The sequence below is a fragment of the Scylla paramamosain genome, unplaced genomic scaffold (assembly GCF_035594125.1).
Source record: "Scylla paramamosain isolate STU-SP2022 unplaced genomic scaffold, ASM3559412v1 Contig16, whole genome shotgun sequence".
Lineage (NCBI taxonomy): Eukaryota > Metazoa > Arthropoda > Malacostraca > Decapoda > Portunidae > Scylla > Scylla paramamosain.
Window position 1 is genome coordinate 1,080,662 of NW_026973681.1, and position 19,339 is coordinate 1,100,000.

The 19,339-nt window shown below is 41.1% G+C and overlaps 1 long non-coding RNA gene across 1 annotated transcript; it reads right to left on the minus strand.

Annotated features, from left to right (window-relative positions):
• Positions 1 to 8,492: 8,492 nt before the first annotated feature.
• LOC135097298 (uncharacterized) lies at positions 8,493 to 14,354 on the minus strand. Its single transcript, XR_010265577.1, has 4 exons — positions 14,010 to 14,354; positions 13,393 to 13,558; positions 11,265 to 11,353; positions 8,493 to 9,056 (listed from the first exon to the last, which is right to left on the minus strand). It is a non-coding gene; the product is annotated as an uncharacterized LOC135097298 (long non-coding RNA).
• Between the last annotated feature and the right edge of the window lie 4,985 nt (positions 14,355 to 19,339).

Below are 19,339 nucleotides of genomic sequence, written 5' to 3' on the forward strand. Positions count from 1 at the left end.
GCGTCTTGCCAGTCCTTGGAGAGGATGAGGAGGAGGTATGCGGTGGATCTCTCTCTCTCTCTCTCTCTCTCTCTCTCTCTCTCTCTCTCTCTCTCTCTCTCTCTCTCTCTCTCTCTCTCTCTCTCTCTCTCTCTCTCATCATATACATTAATGATATAGATAAAGGAATTGTCTCCAGAATCTCTGAGTTTGCCGACGACACGAAGTTAGGATCAGACGTTTCGACTCCGGAGAAAGTAGAACAACTTCAGCTTGATCTCCATAAGCTGGGAGAGTTGTCAGACAAATGGCAGATGCCATTTAATGCAGCCAAGTGCAAGGTCATGCACATTGGGTACCGCAACCCCCAATATGAGTACGTTCTTAAGGGAAAGGCTCTGAAGAGCACTGACTTGGAGAAAGACTTGGGTGTAGTTATTACCAATGACCTCAAGTTCTCGAAGCAGTGTATAGCTGTAGAGAAGAAGGCTCAGAAACTTTTGTGCTACATAAAGAGACAGTTTGGATATTGTAAAAAAAAAAAAAATAGTACTATCACTGTACAACTCTCTCGTCCGTCCACATTTGGAGTACGTAGTTCAGTTTTGGAGTCCTTCTTACCGTAAAAACATCACAAGACTGGAGAGAGTACAGGCCAGGGCGACCAAAGTGATTCCTGAGCTTAGACACATGTGTTATACAGAGTGCCTGAAGGAGTTGAACCTCTTCTCACTGGGGGACCAGAAGGCTTCGTGGTCAGCTCATAGAGGTATTTAAGATACTTCGAGGTTTTGACAACGTGGACTACAGGTGCTTGTTCCAGCTGAGTGAGGGGCGCACTCGTAACAATGGCTACAAACTTGAACTGAAGCGTTACAACAGAGATCTTTGTGGGAACTTCTTTTCCTACAAAATCTGCAGTCGTTTGAATGCGCTTCCCTCAGATGTCGTCAATAGTAACTCTGTAGAGCAGTTCAAGACAAGACTCGACGAGGTGCTGCCTACGTAGACTCGATGTCGCCTGGACATGTGTTTCTAACTTAGCTTGAGTCTCTTTCAATACTCCCCTGTATGGGTCATAAGGCCTTCCGGAGTACTTCTCTTCCTTGTAACTCCTTGTAACTTGTAACACACACACACACTCTCTCTCTCTCTCTCTCTCTCTCTCTCTCTCTCTCTCTCTCTCTCTCTCTCTCTCTCTCTCTCTCTCTCTCTCTCTCTCTCTCTCTCAAGTGCGTGTAAGAAAGAGGACAAAAGAGAGGAAGCGATTGAAGGAAAAGTAAGAATTACTTCTCTTTCATACCAGAGAGGCTGTGAAGGAGAAGGGAAAGGGGAGGGAAGGAGGGAAGAGGAGAAGAGAAAGGGGAGGGAAGGAGGGAAGGAGGGAGGGATTGAGGGAAGGAAAGTAGGAAGGGAGTAAGACTGACACGCTGGCTTCTTTTTACGCTCCTTTCTGAAAGCCAACGATGTATAATCTCCTCCTCCTCCTCCTCCTCCTCCACCTCCTCCTTCTCTTTGTTTGCTTCTTGATCTCCCTGATGCTTGTTTTGTTGTTGTTTTTGTTGTATTTCCTTTTCGCTTCCTGCTCCTCCTCCTCCTCCTATGTGAAAACAAAAAGGGTTTTAACATCAACGATTGGTCCACTAATAACAGAAAATGGCACAAAAATAGAAAACGAAACAGACATGGCGAACACCCTGAACGAGTACTTTTCAACAGTCTTCACGACTGAGGATGTTCAGGGCAGTCTGCCGACCCCCTCGACTCAGTCAAGAGGCACCACGCTGCCGGACTTCACCATCACAGAAAGTGAAATCCTCTTGAGTCACGAAGAGCATGAACGTAAACAAAACAGCCGGGCCAGACAAGATATCACCCAGGCTTCTTAAAGAAGAAAGAAATGAGCTCGTGAAACGCTTACAATTTTATTCAATAAAACTTTACTAGCGGGTAAAGTTCCTTACGAATGGAAACTAGCAAATGTCACGCCAGTCTTAAAAAAAAATAAAATAAAATAAATAAATCTCTCCCAGCCATTTACAGGCCGATCAGTCTCACTTCAGTAGTGTGCAAGCTAATGGAAACAATAATCAGAGATAGAATTGTTAAATATTTAAAAGAAAACAAAATCATAAAGGATTCGCAACACGGTTTCAGAACCAAGCGTTCCTGCTTAATGAACTTACTATTTAACTCGCATGACGAGACAAAAGCTGTTGATATTATCTACCTTGATTTCCAGAAAGCTTTCGACACTGTTCTTCTTAAGAGACTCACCAGTGAAGTAAAAGCTCACGGCATTGCCGGAAACACCCTGAAATGGCTGAGAGACTGGCTCTCTGACAGAAAACAGCGTGTTGTGATAAATGGAAAAGAGTCAGAGTGGCAAAAGGTAAACAGCGGTGTTCCTCAAGGCTCAGTATTAAGACCAGTACTCTTTATAATGTACATTAATGATATTGATGAAGGGATAAATTGCAAAATAAGTAAATTTGCAGACGACACCAAGATAACAAGTAGAATAACGTCTGTGTCACAATGGCAGGAACTCCAGTGTGACCTAAATAGACTAACAAGCTGGGCAGAAAATGGCGGATGAGATTCAATATAGAAAAGTGTACAATACATATCTCGCCTGAACAATGTTCAGGCGAGATATGTAATGAATAACATGCCACTGTCAAGCACCGATAAAGAAACTTCGCAGGTAATATTCATTGAGGAACACATCCTACACCACCCAATCCCTCTCTGTCAATATATAACACCCACATTTTACTGTGACTGCATTACAACTGTGTGGCTCTACTTACTGGTACTGCGACAGGCGGCTTGCCCATCCTGACCCTCTCTGGTCTGACAGCTGTGTCTAGCTTGTCCCTCTCTCTGTTTCTGTCTATTCCCGTCTCCTACACCTTGTAATATACGCGTGATGTTAGAGCGACCTTTTGCCCCAACAAGGCTTCCGTTGCTATAACATTTATTTTCCACTAGTTCGATCATTCGCGGCATTTTCCTGTAACTTTCAATAAGGTTCATTTTCGAGTAAATATATTTATTTTCTCATACTTTGGTCATATGGTTCAATTTCATATACTTTCCGCAAGATCCATTTTCAAGTAACTATATTTATCTTCCCCGTACTTCGATCACACAGTTTATTTTTCCTTAACTTTCAATAAGATTCATTCTCGAGTTACTTTGGTAATCGCATCTTCTAATCAGGAACAAGGAGGCGGCGGTTCCTGTGGTGTGCCGGCTGTCCGTGTTGTCCATGTCACCTGTTTCCGGTGACCTCTGCTTCCCTCGTATACTAATTCAGTGATGGCCACCTGAGTACCTCTTCTTGTAATGTTGTGCTAATCTCCGGCTCTGTTAGTGTTGTGATGACTCACCGCATCTTGTTGTTCTCCACGGTGGTCACGTCTCGTCTCTTATCTGTCAGGGTGGTGATAGCTTCTTGATACCTGCTGTCGTTTTTATCATCTTCTTCCCTCATTTATTCTTTCTACTTCTCGTTTCCCTTTTTCATTTCTTCACTTTTGTTTCATTCTTGTTTCTTGTTACATGTTTCATTTCTTGTTGTTTGCTGGGTTACAACAACGTCCCTATTCTTCCTCCACGGCCCCTCACTTTCCTTCACTGCCTCTACTTCCCCTAGCTCTCCTTCCTTCACTGCTCCTCCTTCACCGTCCCTCTTCCCTCACTTGCCTTTCTTCCATCATTATTCCTCCTTCCCTTCACTGCTCTTCCTTCCTTCCCTGCCTTGCCCTGCTCATCCATTCCCCTGTCCCCTTCCTTCACCACCCTCCAGCCTCCCCCATCCTCGCCACTCTCGGATGTTGTTTATCTAGTCTCTCTCTCTCTCTCTCTCTCTCTCTCTCTCTCTCTCTCTCTCTCTCTCTCTCTCTCTCTCTCTCTCTCTCTCTCTCTCTCTCTCTCTCTTTTCTATTCAAGTCTTGTCTGTTTTTTTTTTTTTTTTGGTTTAACTCTCTCATTACTTATGGCATCGTTTTCCTTCCTCTTTCTTTCTTCCTTCTTTTTTGTATTTATTTGATTTCCTTTCTTCGTTTTCTACCTTTCCGTTATTTCATTTTTTTTTTATCCTTCCTGCCTTCCTTTCTTTCATTTGATTTCTCTCCTTTTCTTATCCGTTTCTTCCTTTCCCTCTCCTTTTGTTCATACCTTCCTTTTTTCTTTTTTTTCTCCGTTTTACTTTTATTTATTTATTTATTTCATTTTATTAATTAATTCATTTTTTTGGTGGGGAAGGCTTTGCTTTTATTTATTCCTTTCTTTTCTCTTACGTTCCTTCCTTCCCTCCTTTCTGCCTCCCTTCCTCCCTCCCTCTCACTTTCCCTCCCTCTCTCACCGTGCCTGCATCCTTGCATTTTCCAGCCTACATCCACTTTACAAGATTGCTCAGTGTACTTTATCACAGACAGCCTCGGAAGAACCAAAATGCAAGTTACATATGTTTGTTCTTCATTTGTATTTCTTTGTGAGTGATCTAAATAAACTCCGTGCCCTTATCTATTACTGTTTGTTCATGTGTGAGCGATTTCAACCTCCGGTCCTTATCTTTTACTTCTTGTTTTTTCCTTTGTATACCTCCGAGTGGCCATGTCTATTGGTGTTCGTTCTTACTTCGTGTTCCTGCAGGAGTGACCTATCCCTCGCCTCTCTCTTCCTCAGCTGTGACACAAGGAGCAGCTTTCTCAGCGACGGGGAGCGGTGGACGGCGGATGAATACTTCGGCTCCCGCGCCTTCTTCTGCATCATGTCCGCCCGCTGACCCTGGTGGTGGGCGACGTGCGTCAGAGGAGTTGAAAATGTATGGGACTCGCTGCTGTGCCCTGCGTGTAGCTGTGAGATGAAGTACAGACGGCTGCATTGTCTCAGCCTCGGAGGTGCCACTTGTTCAAATTACGAATGGTTTAATGTTATTTTTTGCAGGCTGTGGAATATTGCAGTATCTTATAACAAGACAAATGATATAAAAAAGCATGTAATTTACCGATAAGCATTACACGACAACATTATTGCGGTGATAAAATGTACTCCTGTAAAATGCTACGTGGCATCATCTCTCAGCTGTTTTCAAGGTCGCAAGGGCAGGCTACCCACCCGCCCTCCTCCCTCGCTTTGATGATGCCGCGTAGCATTTTACAGAAGTACTTTTAATCACCGCAATAATGTTGTCCTGTAACGCTTATCGGTAAATTACATGCTTTGTAATCCCATTTGTCTTGTTATAAGATAATGTAATATTAAACCATTCGTAATATGACTAAGTGGCACCTCCGAGGCTGCGACAATACAACCGTGTGTCCGTCATTTCACAGAGCACACCCGCGAGTCCCGTACATTTTCAAATCCTCTGATGGGTAAACAAAGCCTTAAAATGCATAAATTATGTGCATAGAACATTTTCTACTTAGAATTAAACGTTCTTTCACCTCTTTCAGTATTTGCAGAAACTCGCGTTACACCCTGTATAGGAAATTAGAGACGTCGCAGTGAGCGTTTTGATACCAGATAGCGCCAGAATTTTTAATTCTCGCCGGAAAATAAATACTTTTTGGGGCAAGGTTTTACAAGCTTACAAAGGTGTATCGTTGCACAGTAATGCGTCTAAATTTTAAGTCAATTAATTTCGTGATAACTGACAGCACATGACATTGTTTGAGCCTCTATTCATAATTTCAGATGATATTCTTAAAAGAGCCTATAAGTGTATCAAGGCAGGCAATCTGTAATTTTCTACTGACCTCAATGGAAGTATACTAATATATACTTGCATTTTCATATACTAAACAACAGGCAAATCCATTTAATGTAAAGAAAATATAATTTTGTATCAGAGACTTTATTTTTGCGGTACGATCACTATCCTCGGGTACTTGGGCAGTGAGCAAACCAAAACACAGGACCACGCTTACTCACTACCCTGCACAATGGATACATCACCGCCACAATCATGGACTACAGCGGAATTAAGAAAATTCCCGAAAGAACGAGCTATACCCTATTCTGGATATAGTAAAGCAAAGTAAAGGCCTTTGTATCGGCAGAACTGAGAGGCTATTGTTTACACTTTACACTCCTTCCTAACGGCGTGCGGCGCTTTTTTTAACTGAAGAATCATGATCAAGATAAGTACGTCGTACGTCCGCCAGCGGTGCTGTTCTTTTTTTTTATTTCACTGATTACTTTCATATACAGGACGTGTCAGTGATATCTGATATTTTTCAACATTCCCAGATAAAATGCACAAGCCGAAATCAACATCCTTTTATTTTTACTGTTCATACTTACTTAAAAAAAAATCATTACCTATTTTTAGTTTTATCTTATAATTCAATTAACAAAGCCTTATCATACACCAGTAAGTATGAATATTAATATTAAGGGTTATGTTTTTAATTTTAGATACACTTGTGCAGCAATTCATGCTGTACTTTTCCTGCACATCGATTTCAAATTTAGCTAAGACACCCCTTTGCCCCAGGAAATCGCAGACAATTAAAAATGCTGACGCTGATAGGTATCTACCAGCCTCACTGCCACGTCTCTAATTGCAAGGTGGCGAACAAGTTGTCTCAGTATATCAACCACGGGAACAATAGACACCTGTAACCGCTTCACTCAGGGCGTTCAATCTCTTATGCTTTCGGATCCAATACCTTACATTCTTCAGTTAAAAAACTCATTACCTTACACACACACACACACACACACACACACACACACACACACACACACCTTTCCTCAAACTCATTCATATTTCACCTTTTTTTTCCCCACAATGCATTTTTAATCTTTCCTGTTTATTAATTAAGCTCCTTTGCGCACCTTATGAATTAATTCGAGCGTTTCATTAAGTTACAGGAGAGAAGCAAGTGATACTTCTTAATGGTTCGGTTTCATTTGGAAGGGAAGGAATAGGAGGTAGAAAAGGGTTATTGTGATAGATAAGGTAAAAAGAAAGGGTTTTATATATATATATATATATATATATATATATATATATATATATATATATATATATATATATATATATATATATATATATATATATATATATATATATATATATATATATATATATATATATATATATTTTATTAAAAGCGTTAACTTATCTATGAAAAGAGTGTTTGTGTGTGTGTGTGTAATAATAATGTTTCTTTCTCTCTCTCTCTCAACGAAAGATAAGAGCGAGAGAAAACAGAAAAACAAAACTGTTGTAAGGAGAGAGAGAGAGAGAGAGAGAGAGAGAGAGAGAGAGAGAGAGAGAGAGAGAGAGAGAGAGAGAGAGAGAGAGAGCGTAAACCACCAACACAAAATTAAATTCCTGAGCAGATCTCTCTCTCTCTCTCTCTCTCTCTCTCTCTCTCTCTCTCTCTCTCTCTCTCTCTCTCTCTCTCTCTCTCTCTCTCTCTCTCTCTCTCTCTCTCTCATAATCCATCCCTGCTATACGTAATCACAATGTAATGCCCTATTGTTTGGTTTATTTTCCTAAGTGTTCCCCTCCTCACCCCATTTTTTTCTCTTCCCTCATTTTTTCCTTTTGATTTTATTCGTATTTTTTTCCTTTATTTTTCTCATTTTTCTCTTGATTCGCCATTTTTTTCTTATTCTTTTCTTATTCTCCCGGTATCCATTATTTTTCATTTTTTTTTCTTTTTCCTCTTTCTCCCAATCCTCTCGGTGTGTCTGCTGCTGGCTCGTGATTGGCTGGATTGGGATGGCTTGGTGTGGATTGGTGTGGACGGCTATTATTATTTGCTTGTATTTTGTTTATTTACTTTTTTGTTTTTTTATTGTTTGTGTAAGAGAGAGAGAGAGAGAGAGAGAGAGAGAGAGAGAGAGAGAGAGAGAGAGAGAGATTTAGGAAGACCACAAATTTCTCTCTCTCTCTTTCACTCAATGTTAAAGCTTCATTATCTTTCTTCACCGTAGTGTTAAAAAATATACGACTATGTTGGTTTGTGTGTTAGCGTTCAGATTAATTTGCTTTATTTAGTCTTCATTTATTTATTTATTTATTTATTTTGTGTTGGTGTATATATATATATTTTTCAGTGTTAATTGATGAGATTATTTCTTTATAGTGTGTTTTATTTAGTTAGTTTTTGTTGTAAGTTAATTCAAAGTTGAGCATTTTGACTCACCTTTGACTCACCACACTCAAGTTGTGTCCTGTATTTTTGTGTAAGCTTCATATTTTTGAGTCAAGCATCTAATATATATTCTTCACTTGTACACACACATTGAGCCTCACTACACTCACGCAGGCTGGAAGAAAATTTGGCTTGTCGATTTCGGTTCCATTCCTTGTTGTAGACACTACAAGATTCTAACATTTGTGTGTGTGTGTGTGAAGGAGACAATTGTTGGTGAGGGGCTGTGGAGAGTCACTGTGGGTTTGTAAACATACTGTGGGGGACATACTGTGGAGAGAGAGAGGAGAGAGAGAGAGAGAGAGAGAGAGAGAGAGAGAGAGAGAGAGAGAGAGAGAGAGAGAGAGAGAGAGAGAGAGAGAGAGAGAGAGAGAGAGAGAGAGAGAGAGAGAGAGAGAGAGAGAGAGGTGTTATTCACTGTTCCTCATCGCAGGAGAAGTATTGTTCATAGTTGTTCATTGCAGGTGAGGGAAGACACAGTATGTTGAGGGAAGGTAGCTGCAGGAGTGAACAGCTGCACCAGTGACAGCAGCAACAGAGCCCCACGACTGCTGCTGCTCCTCTCCTCCCAGCACAGCAGCACACAGGACACATATCCATCATCTTTAAATCCCAGACACTCGTGCCTTGGTAATCTCACTGCAGCAAACCCTACATTGCTCAGGTCAACTTCCAGCTAGAGTCATAATATCTGGAGTTATTTTTCAAGATAAAGAAGGTTCAAAATATCCCCCCAAAAAAGTTATTTTTAGAGTTGAAAATCCACTCGAATTTTCTGCCTGAAGCTCTCGTTTAAAAATAACTCCCTCTTGGATCTTGTGTCCGACTCCAACTGTGTCCTTCAAGTGAACGGGTCTTCAGTTTGTAGTGAGGCTTCCAAGCCGCCCAGACCTGTGAAGGCGAGCAGTCAGTCAGATGATGAGAGTAGACAACATCAGCAACATAATGAGAGAAACAGTCACAATAATAGAGATAACATGAAGGCACTCAAGTATTAATGAGAAAACAAGACAGAATAATGAGAAAAGTAAAATGATGAGAGACAAATAAGGCCAGTCTACAAATAATAGTGAATTTACTGTAGGAAGGGTCTGCTGTACTGCTTAATGACCATTCATTAAGCAGTACAGTACATTCATTAAGCTTGTTCCTCCCTCTCCTCCACCCTCTGACTACTTCATGCCTCGTATTAAAATTCTTCGTAATGATGTTTTCCATGCCCTCGCTGGCCTAAACCCTCAGAAGGCTTATGGACCTGATGGGGTCCCTCCTATTGTTCTCCGAAACTGTGCCTCCGTGCTTGCACCTTGCCTAGTCAAACTCTTTCAGCTCTGTCTGTCAACATCTACCTTTCCTTCTTGCTGGAAGTTTGCCTACATTCAACCTGTTCCTAAAAAGGGTGACCGCTCTAATCCCTCAAACTACCGTCCTATTGCTTTAATTTCCTGCTTATCTAAAGTTTTTGAATCTATCCTCAACAGGAAGATTCTTAAACATCTATCACTTCACAACCTTCTATCTGATCGCCAGTATGGGTTCCGTCAAGGCCGCTCTACTGGTGATCTTCTGGCTTTCCTTACTGAGTCTTGGTCATCCTCTTTTAGAGACTTTGGTGAAACTTTTGCTGTTGCCTTGGACATATCAAAAGCCTTTGATAGAGTCTGGCACAAAGCTTTGATTTCCAAACTACCCTCCTACGGTTTCTATCCTTCTCTCTGTAACTTCATCTCAAGTTTCCTTTCTGACCGTTCTATTGCTGCTGTGGTAGACGGTCACTGTTCTTCTCCTAAATCTATTAACAGTGGTGTTCCTCAGGGTTCTGTCCTGTCACCCACTCTCTTCTTATTATTCATTAATGATCTTCTAAACCAAACTTCTTGTCCTATCCACTCTTATGCTGATGATACCACCCTGCACTTTTCCACGTCTTTTCATAGACGTCCAACCCTTCAGGAGGTAAACATATCACGCAGGGAAGCCACAGAACGCCTGACTTCTGATCTTTCTAAAATTTCTGATTGGGGCAGAGCAAACTTGGTATTGTTCAATGCCTCAAAAACTCAATTCCTCCATCTATCAACTCGACACAATCTTCCAGACAACTATCCCCTCTTCTTCAATGGCACTCAACTGTCCCCCTCTTCTACACTGAACATCCTCGGTCTGTCCTTTACTTATAATCTGAACTGGAAACTTCACATCTCATCTCTAGCTAAAACAGCTTCTATGAAGTTAGGTGTTCTGAGACGTCTCCGCCAGTTTTTCTCACCCTCCCAGCTGCTAACTCTGTACAAGGGCCTTATCCGTCCATGTATGGAGTATGCTTCACATGTCTGGGGGGGTTCCACTCATACTGCTGTTCTAGACAGGGTGGAATCAAAAGCTTTTCGTCTCATCAACTCCTCTCCTCTAACTGACTGTCTTCAGCCTCTCTCTCACCGCCGCAATGTTGCATCTCTAGCTGTCTTCTACCGCTATTTTCATGCTAACTGCTCTTCTGATCTTGCTAACTGCATGCCTCCCCTCCTTCCGCGGCCTCGCTGCACAAGACTTTCTTCTTTCTCTCACTCCTATTCTGTCCACCTCTCTAACGCAAGAGTTAACCAGTATTCTCAATCATTCATCCCTTTCTCTGGTAAACTCTGGAACTCCTTGCCTGCTTCTGTATTTCCACCTTCCTATGACTTGAATTCCTTCAAGAGGGAGGTTTCAAGACACTTATCCACCAATTTTTGACCACTGCTTTGACCCTTTTAGGGACTGGCATTTCAGTGGGCATTTTTTTTTATTAGATTTTTGTTGCCCTTGGCCAGTATCCTTCCTACATAAAAAAAAAAAAAAAAATTCAAGTCTACTTGTTAAAGATATGTTTACATTTTGAACTGTCATTTTCTTGTACTATGATACATTTTTAACTATTTTTTTTACACCTGCCTTATAATTAACATTGAGTAGAGTCTCACTAATACAACTTGAATATTACTCAGCCGGCAGTCTTTGCCATGGTGGAGTGTGACACTCTAAATCAGTACTGACATTTTATCATTTACGTTTTATTACTTTGATTACTCAACAAAATACTGCATTGTTTTTCGTAACCTGCTGACTGGTGAAGGGACAGTGTGTGCTCCTGAACACTTGGTTCTTGCCACGTGCCACAGCACTCTGACAGCTTCCAGTGGTCCTGTCTGAGATAATGCACCACACAACATTAGGAATAGGAATAATTATTTCACTAAAACTTTAATTATCTGCAATAAAAACTTGGAATGAGTTATGCACTTTGTGAATTTAGGAATCTGGAACAATGATTGCAGTTATTTAACTACCTGCACTAAAGAGTTTGTATTAGTTATGGCGGTGTTGACAACAAGTATAAACACTCTGAGAGGCGTGACCTCCGCCGCACTGCTTCATCAGCCTTCAAGTCCCGGCAGTAAAACGGTTCGTGTGAGGAAGACTGTTTCTGGTGCTACAGGTGAAAACTGTTACTACTAGTGTGTACATATCTGTGGAAACCAAAGGATGTTTTCAATCGTACCAAACGTTATAGTCATGGAGATATCTCTCTTCCTGCAAACAAAACAACTACCAGCACCTAATTATTACACACATACTCCTACACCAGCCTCGGAGACCCCATCTGGTGAGCGGACCACAATTGTCCCCGGGTCAGACTGCTCTTCTGGTAACGACCCTAAATGTGTTGATACCCCTCTCAGTTTTTCTTCATAAACTTCTGCAACATTCGCGTTCAATCTGTAGAACAGTGCCTCTCCTCTATTAAGCTTCATCATCCTTTCGTCACTGAAACTCAGATGTCTGAGGCAACTGACAGTAGCCCCTTTTCTGTTCCCTCCTACTTTCTCTATCCACATTTTCGATCCAAAGCTGGATGCTGTGTTCATGTGCGCAATGACTTAACCTGCTTTCCACTCTCTTGAATCTTCCGAGTTTTCCACCACCAGGGTACGACAACAGAGTCACTCTCAAACTAAATTTATCTGTGCTGTATACCTCTCAAATAACTCTTCTGACTATGAAAAATTCTTTGACTACTTAACTTCCAAAGTGGAGCACATTGACTCTCTTCCCTTTTGCAGAGATCTTAATTCTTGGAGACTGACTTCAATGTTCACCACCAACTTTGGCTTTCCTCTCCCTTCACTGACCATCCTGGTGAACTAGCCTTAGACTTTGCTATTCTCCACGACCTAAAGCAATTGGTGCAGCACCTTACTCGTATTCCTGACCGTCTTGAAGATAGGCCCAACATTCTTGACCTTTTCCTGACCTCTAATCCTTCTGCTTATGCTGTCAACCTTTCTTCTCCGTTGGGCTCCTCCGATCACAGTCTCATATCTGTATCTTGTCCTATCGCTCCAATCCCTCCTCAGGATCCCCCAAAAGGAAGGTGCCACTGGCGTTTTGCCTGTACTAGTTGGGGGAACATGGAGGTATTTTGCTGATTTTCCTTGGAAAATGACTACTGCTTCCGTGTCAGAGACCCGTCTTTGTGTGCTGAGCGCATAAGAGAGGTGATAGTGTCTGGCATGGAGGCGTACATTCCTCACTCTTTTTCTCGACCTAAACCTTCCAAAGTTAAACTTGGTTTAACATAGCTTGTTCTCGTGCTATACATGATAGAGAGGTGGCCCACCAAAGGTGCTTAAGCCTTCTTCCATCACCGGAATCTAATGCACTTTACATTTCTGCCATGCCAAGTCTGTTCTCCAATTAGCCAAAAAAAATCTCCTTCATTAACAGAAAGTGTCAAAACGTTTCAAGATCTAACTCTCCCTCGTGACTTCTGGCACTTACCCAAAAACATCTATAATAACTTTGCTTCTCCTTTCCCTTCTTTATTTCAACCAGATGGCACCACTGCTATCACATCTACCTCTAAAGCTGAACTCTTCGCTCAAACCTTTGCTAAAAACTCTAACCCTGGATGATTCAAGGTTTGTTCTTCCCTCTCCTCCACTAGCGTAGACATGACAAAGGTGACTGTAAGTACACAATGGACATGACACACTCAGGCAGCTGGTACAGCTTTGGCTATAAATGTTATAGCAATACTCTGCCACTTTGTTGACAAGTGACAATACAACCTCTCGTTCCTCAGAATGTTCTTTTCACGTAACAGCTTCAAACCAAATCCTGAACCAACATGAACCACCTCTGCTATCAAGTAGTCAGCACTGTGAAGGGTTGTACAGTTCCTTACCTCACTAAATAATACTTCTTTCTTATCCAATCTGTCTGTCTATGTGTCTGCTGCCATGGCTTGACCTGCTCTTCTTTCATCTGTAGCTTCCATTCTGTCTGCTGTCTCCCTGCATCCTCTTGTCCACCACACCATCGTCTCTTGTGTGTCTGCTGCCACTGTCTGTCTAGGAAAAAAAAAAAAAGTTTTCTTCGAAATCTTGAACAACTACAACATGAACCACCTGTGGTTTAATCATTCTCCAGCATTTCTTGTGTCCACTGTCACTGTCTGAACCAGTCACCTAACACACCATCCTTCCTGCCACGGTCATTCCTCTCTGATGCTCTTCTCTTTCTCCCTCTCTCAGCGTGGTGGCAGCACAGGCCTCGGCACTCCCTGGCACCACGGCAGGTGTCAGTGAGGCAGGCAGGTGTTGGTTCAAGTCCTGGCAGTGTCACTTCGCTGCTGTATTGTTTTGTGCAGCGGATGATGCTACGTTTTTCATCACTTAGTTAGTGTAGAGTTTATTTTTGCTTGACGTTATTTGTGTTGGAAAGACATTGCCATTATATAGTGGTAGATGTTCTAGGATATAAGGAATTAGCAATACTAATACATGCTTGAACAACACTCACCGGTGTGGAAGGCTTGTCAGGGAGTGGCTGTAGTGGCTTCACTTGAACCACGACCATGTTCTCCTCAACCCTTGGAAAGATAACAATTTATCTGAAATGGAGAGATACAAAGATAGAGAAAAATTTAAGTGAGACACTGCAAAGTGTAGCTGACAGTGTACGCGTCGTCATCAAGAAGAGGGGCTCTGCAAAGAAATAGTAAGACACTCGTGAAGGCTATCATCTTTTCTCAAGGGAAGTGTGTGTCGTGTGTCTTAACATCGTCAGGCGCGCAAACATGTTTTGCATCAAGGGTGTCGTTGTACGATCCGGATATGAATTTTTTTTAATTTTTTTTTATTTTCTACATTTTTTTCCCATTTTTTATATATGTAATGTTTTGATTATATATATATATATATATATATATATATATATATATATATATATATATATATATATATATATATATATATATATATATATATATATATATATATATCCCTTTATGTAATGAGGTCTTCTGTTATGAAATTTCACGGTTTCGCCCGCTGCGAGACATGACTTTTTTTTTTTTTTTCTTTCTGGCGTACCCGTTCTTCCTCAGTCTCCTATGAATATCTACGGTTCTTTTGCTGCGTACAACATTAGAGAGTACGTAATTTTAGGTCTAACTACTTTTTTCAAATTTATATACGAAAAATAAGATAAATATTTTTCCGTAAATCTAGGAAATAGTCAATGTGTCTGCATTAGATATCTTTTGCATTAATATTTTATTTATTTCAAACAGTTAAACACTGGTTTTGATCTAAAAGTCGAAATATAACAAAAATTGTTTTCACCCGCCTTCCCCCCTCCCCCCCGGGTAATTAAGGGTGAAATCATGAATTACTTTAGGCCTATGTACAAAACCAATCGTAGTAATTAAATTAATCTATATCTGTTTTTCAACATATTGTGATGTATATATCATGTGAATTTCAAGTCCTTAGCTGCAATAGGTGTATTATAGTCACCCCTTAAACTTTGACATAACTTAAAATGGCGGATTTTGGCATATAAAAATGATCTCCGTTGTTATTGGTGTTACACACAGATGGGCCATTGCGGCTTATCAAGCTGTGAGAGGCGAACAAAGTCTGCTGTCGTCATTTTTGTTTGTAACTGATTTTGATTTCTGACAAATATTTGAAAGTAAATATTTGACACAGTTTTCTTTTTCTTTTTCATTGAAAAAAAAAACTTATCGTACAAAAAAAAAAAAGATAGCAGACATTCTTCTTGCAACCTTCCTGATCAAAATATTTTTTAAATGAATTGGTCAATAAATGAGGGAGGAGAGGCGAGTTGAACACAGGCAATTTAATATGGGATTAGCGATCCTTCAACCCCCTCAAGTGGATGAATAAAGGTGATTAGTTACTTTGATGTGTAAAGACTGTAATTTGTAAAGATGAGAATAAATGAGAATAAATTATTTCTATGACCTTGTGTCCAGCCAATGTTTGTAGGTTTAAGGTGAAACCACGAGGTGAGGTGACATTAGTATTGCCAAGTGTCTTTGTAAGGTACTCACACCAAAGTTTTCATTTGCTTCAATCAATCAAGGTCTGGTGATAAAAACAAGGCACTGCATCCTGTGCACTCTACCCTGTGCACGCCTTCCTTTCACTCTGGAATGCACATCTTTATATATTGTGCTGCATTCACACTCACATATTTCAATACAAATAAATAAAATTAATAACAATCACAAAAAAAAACAAAAAGTGACCAATAAAAAAATAAAATAAAACAACAAACACAGGTGTGAAGAACTCTTCTCCGTTAACCTCCAAGATAACCTCAGAACTGGTCTTCAGGAAAAAAAAATAAATAAATAAATAAAGATAAACACTATCACTCTCACGTAGAGGACAGCGTTACACCTCAAAAATAAAAATAAAAAAAATAGCAGCAGTCCGAGGAGGGTTCCTATGTACAGCAAGTGGCCCCTAAACAAACTAGCTAGCTAACCACAACCAAGGACCCCGGAAGTGCTTATCTGGGTTCTTGTGGCTGGATGGTGTCCGGGTAGCAGTCTGGGGCAGGTGAGGTGGATGGCTGAGTGTAGGCGACCACGTGGCTATGTCTGGTGTCCTCCACGACCTTGTGGAGCTGTATGGGGTCACCTCGCCACTTCCGGGATGACCTGGGATAGTTATCTCGTCACCTACAACCCACTTCTGGTTCTTCATCACCATTGTTAGAGGTAGTTCATGGGTCACCTGCAATAGTAGTAGTAGTAGTAGTAGTAGTAGCAGTAAAAGTAGTAGTAGTACTGGTGGTAGTGGACGCACACACACACACACACACACACACACACACACACACACACACACACACACACACACACACACACACACACACACACACACACACTGTCCCATATTCACCATTGATGACCTGGAAATAATATTTTGACATTCTTTGCCCCACCTTAAACAATTACTGAAGACATCAGACTTACTTCAGTGGTGTCCATAATCAGCATTTCCTCGTCTTCTGTGACGAGTGATGGAATCATTTGGACAGCAAACATTAATCCATGTTGTGAAATATACATCAAACCACAAATAATATAAAAGTCATCAGATGAATTACAAGTGCAACAAGAGCCACGTTTACCATTTATGCACACAGTACATGAGGTGAATTAGATACACATGCTTCTGTTGCTCTTCCAGGCTGTACCTTTCCTTTCTTCTTTCAGAGTGCTGGATAGATTGTCCAGGTATTGGCTGTAAAACTTATGATAACTTTTACACCTTTGCTTGGAGAATTTCATTACGTGAATGAAGGATCCATGTACCTTATCTCACATCACACCTGGGGTGCCCACATTTGTCATTTTGGCCTCAATTCCTAGCTGAAAATGTTAAACACAACATTTTCTCATGAGTTCGTGTAACTCATCTCATTGAAAAATTATGTGAATTATTATAATTACAATATTTATTATTTGCATACATGACGTAATGGTTCCTACTTTATTGAAAATGTATCAGTGGTCAGCCTCACAACAAACTAGATATAAACAATGTGTGAAAAAGAAAACAAACGAAAAAAAAAATTCCTGACAAAGTTCCTGTACCGTAGTGTTGGAAAGTCCTCAAGAACATTTGCCACAGAAAGCTCAGGATTATACCTCCTTCGCTGCCTGTATGACAATGTTCTCTCCATCTTCCGCTGGCACAGCTGGAAGTCAGGAGTAGCTGTCCTCATCTCCTGCTGCACCACATTCAAATGAAGATGGATGACATCTTTATCATCATCTTGAGACAAATCCTGAAATACACAAGCCAGGAAATATTAAATTATATCCCCAAGCAACGAATGAGCCTATATAGCTCTACTTGCATAGATAAATAGGACTACCTCTCTTCCCAGGCAACTACCTTGGAAAAAAACATACTGGGACCATAGAACATGAGACCAGCTCACTAACAACTATGCAACAATCAATCAGTGGCTAGGAACACACGCCGAGGGATGTAACCAGCCACACGTACACCAAGCAGATATCACATGAACACATATCTCAGGTTTCTGACGCTTCACCAGACCATCATTGTCCCTGACACTCTCTTCCTGAATGGCTCGTTTCTCACCTCGATTTCTCTCTGGACAACCTTTTTTTTTTTTTTTTTTTTTTTTTTTTTTTTTTTTTTTTTTATAGCTCCAGAATACAGCTTGATGTTAATGGCAGCCTTAAAAGCTTCATCTTGTTCCTCAGTGACTGCCTCCAGCACCGATGAAAGTTACAAGATTTTGAGAATCAACAATTAAAATCAGTATTGTGTTTAATGTCTTAGTTTAATGTGTTTAATGTGTTAATTGTAGGTTTACTTGAATTGGGTGGAAGTGTGTGAAACAGAGAAAGAAGGGAGGATTACAGTCATGTAATTCTGTGCTTCTGAGTGGAGGTCCCATGCTGGTGTGGGGTGGGGTGGCTGTGAACCCCTCTCTGATTACATCCCTACTCATATGCACGAGGTTTTGTTTTATAGGTGTGAGTGCAGGCTGGTATCTATCATGTGACATGCCTTTCTTGGCACAATACTGGGGCAGCCTTCTGTCTGCAGGTTGCTCATCTGCCACTTCCTGTTCTCCACTGACCTGCACTTAATTCATCATTAATAAGCTTGGGTGACTTGCTCACTAAAGAAAACTTATATCACCAAGAGATACAGTGTAACTATTCTGGCAACAGAAAATAAGTCTCCCAAAACTTCAAGGTGATGAGGACTTGGACCTTCCGTGCAGTTGTTACAAAAAAGATTATAAAATATTCGTGGAAACAAACCCAACAACATTGCTTTCAATTCGTAATATATATTGGTCACTCAAGATTACAAAAATTAAGAATATTTTCTTCAAAGCTCGAAGGGAAGACATGTGTGCATAATTCGACCATGTTTAGCCTTGCTCTTGCAATCCTGATACCTTCCCTTACCTTGACCTTAAACCTTCGTGACCCTTGGCACAGCCCAATGTTTACTGCACTCTCCTGCACAGACAAGTAGTGCAGGTGATACATTTCCGTGGAAATATGAAAAATCGTATATTTCTCCTCGTTGTCAGTAGCTGGCACCTTTTTTGAGCCTTTTTGCATGATCTTGATCTTGATCTTGATGGTACAGGTGGCACAGGATAGCTCCTGAGCCAGGCCTTTGGATCGGCAACTCCTGTAGAAGGGGAAAAAAAGAGAAACAAACAGCATCCTCTATCCTAATTGTTCGTACATCTGGCACGCCACATTCTCTCCAGAAACTCTTTCACCGCCTCAATCACCCTTTCATTCGCCTCTCTACACAGTCCCAGCAACAACACCATCCATTCCTTTCCTGTCTTCTCCACTCTTTCATTCCTATCATGTCCTAACTCAGTCAGTATCACTTGCATCATCTCATTCCTGTCTCTGGCATACTTCACACACTCCAGCACCACATGTTCCACCGTCTCATCCTCTCCCATGTCACACATCTGGCACACTTTGCTGCGGGACTCAGACCACCTGTAACTCCTTGCATTCACATCCATACACTGTGCCCTCGCTCGGAAGAGAAGATCACCGCCCAGGCTTCCATCATACCACCTTTCATACCTCGGGGCCTCTTTCTCCTTGTACCATTCCAGGGTCTTCTTTCTTTCCACCTCATTCTTCCATTCATTCAGTCCCACACATTTCACTTCTTTGTCTATCTCAATCTTCCATTTTCTCACATCCCATTCGGCTCCCACTCTGCCTCCTCTTGTTACCACCCATTTACGCTCATTTTGATTCCTCCCAGCCATTCTTATCGCCC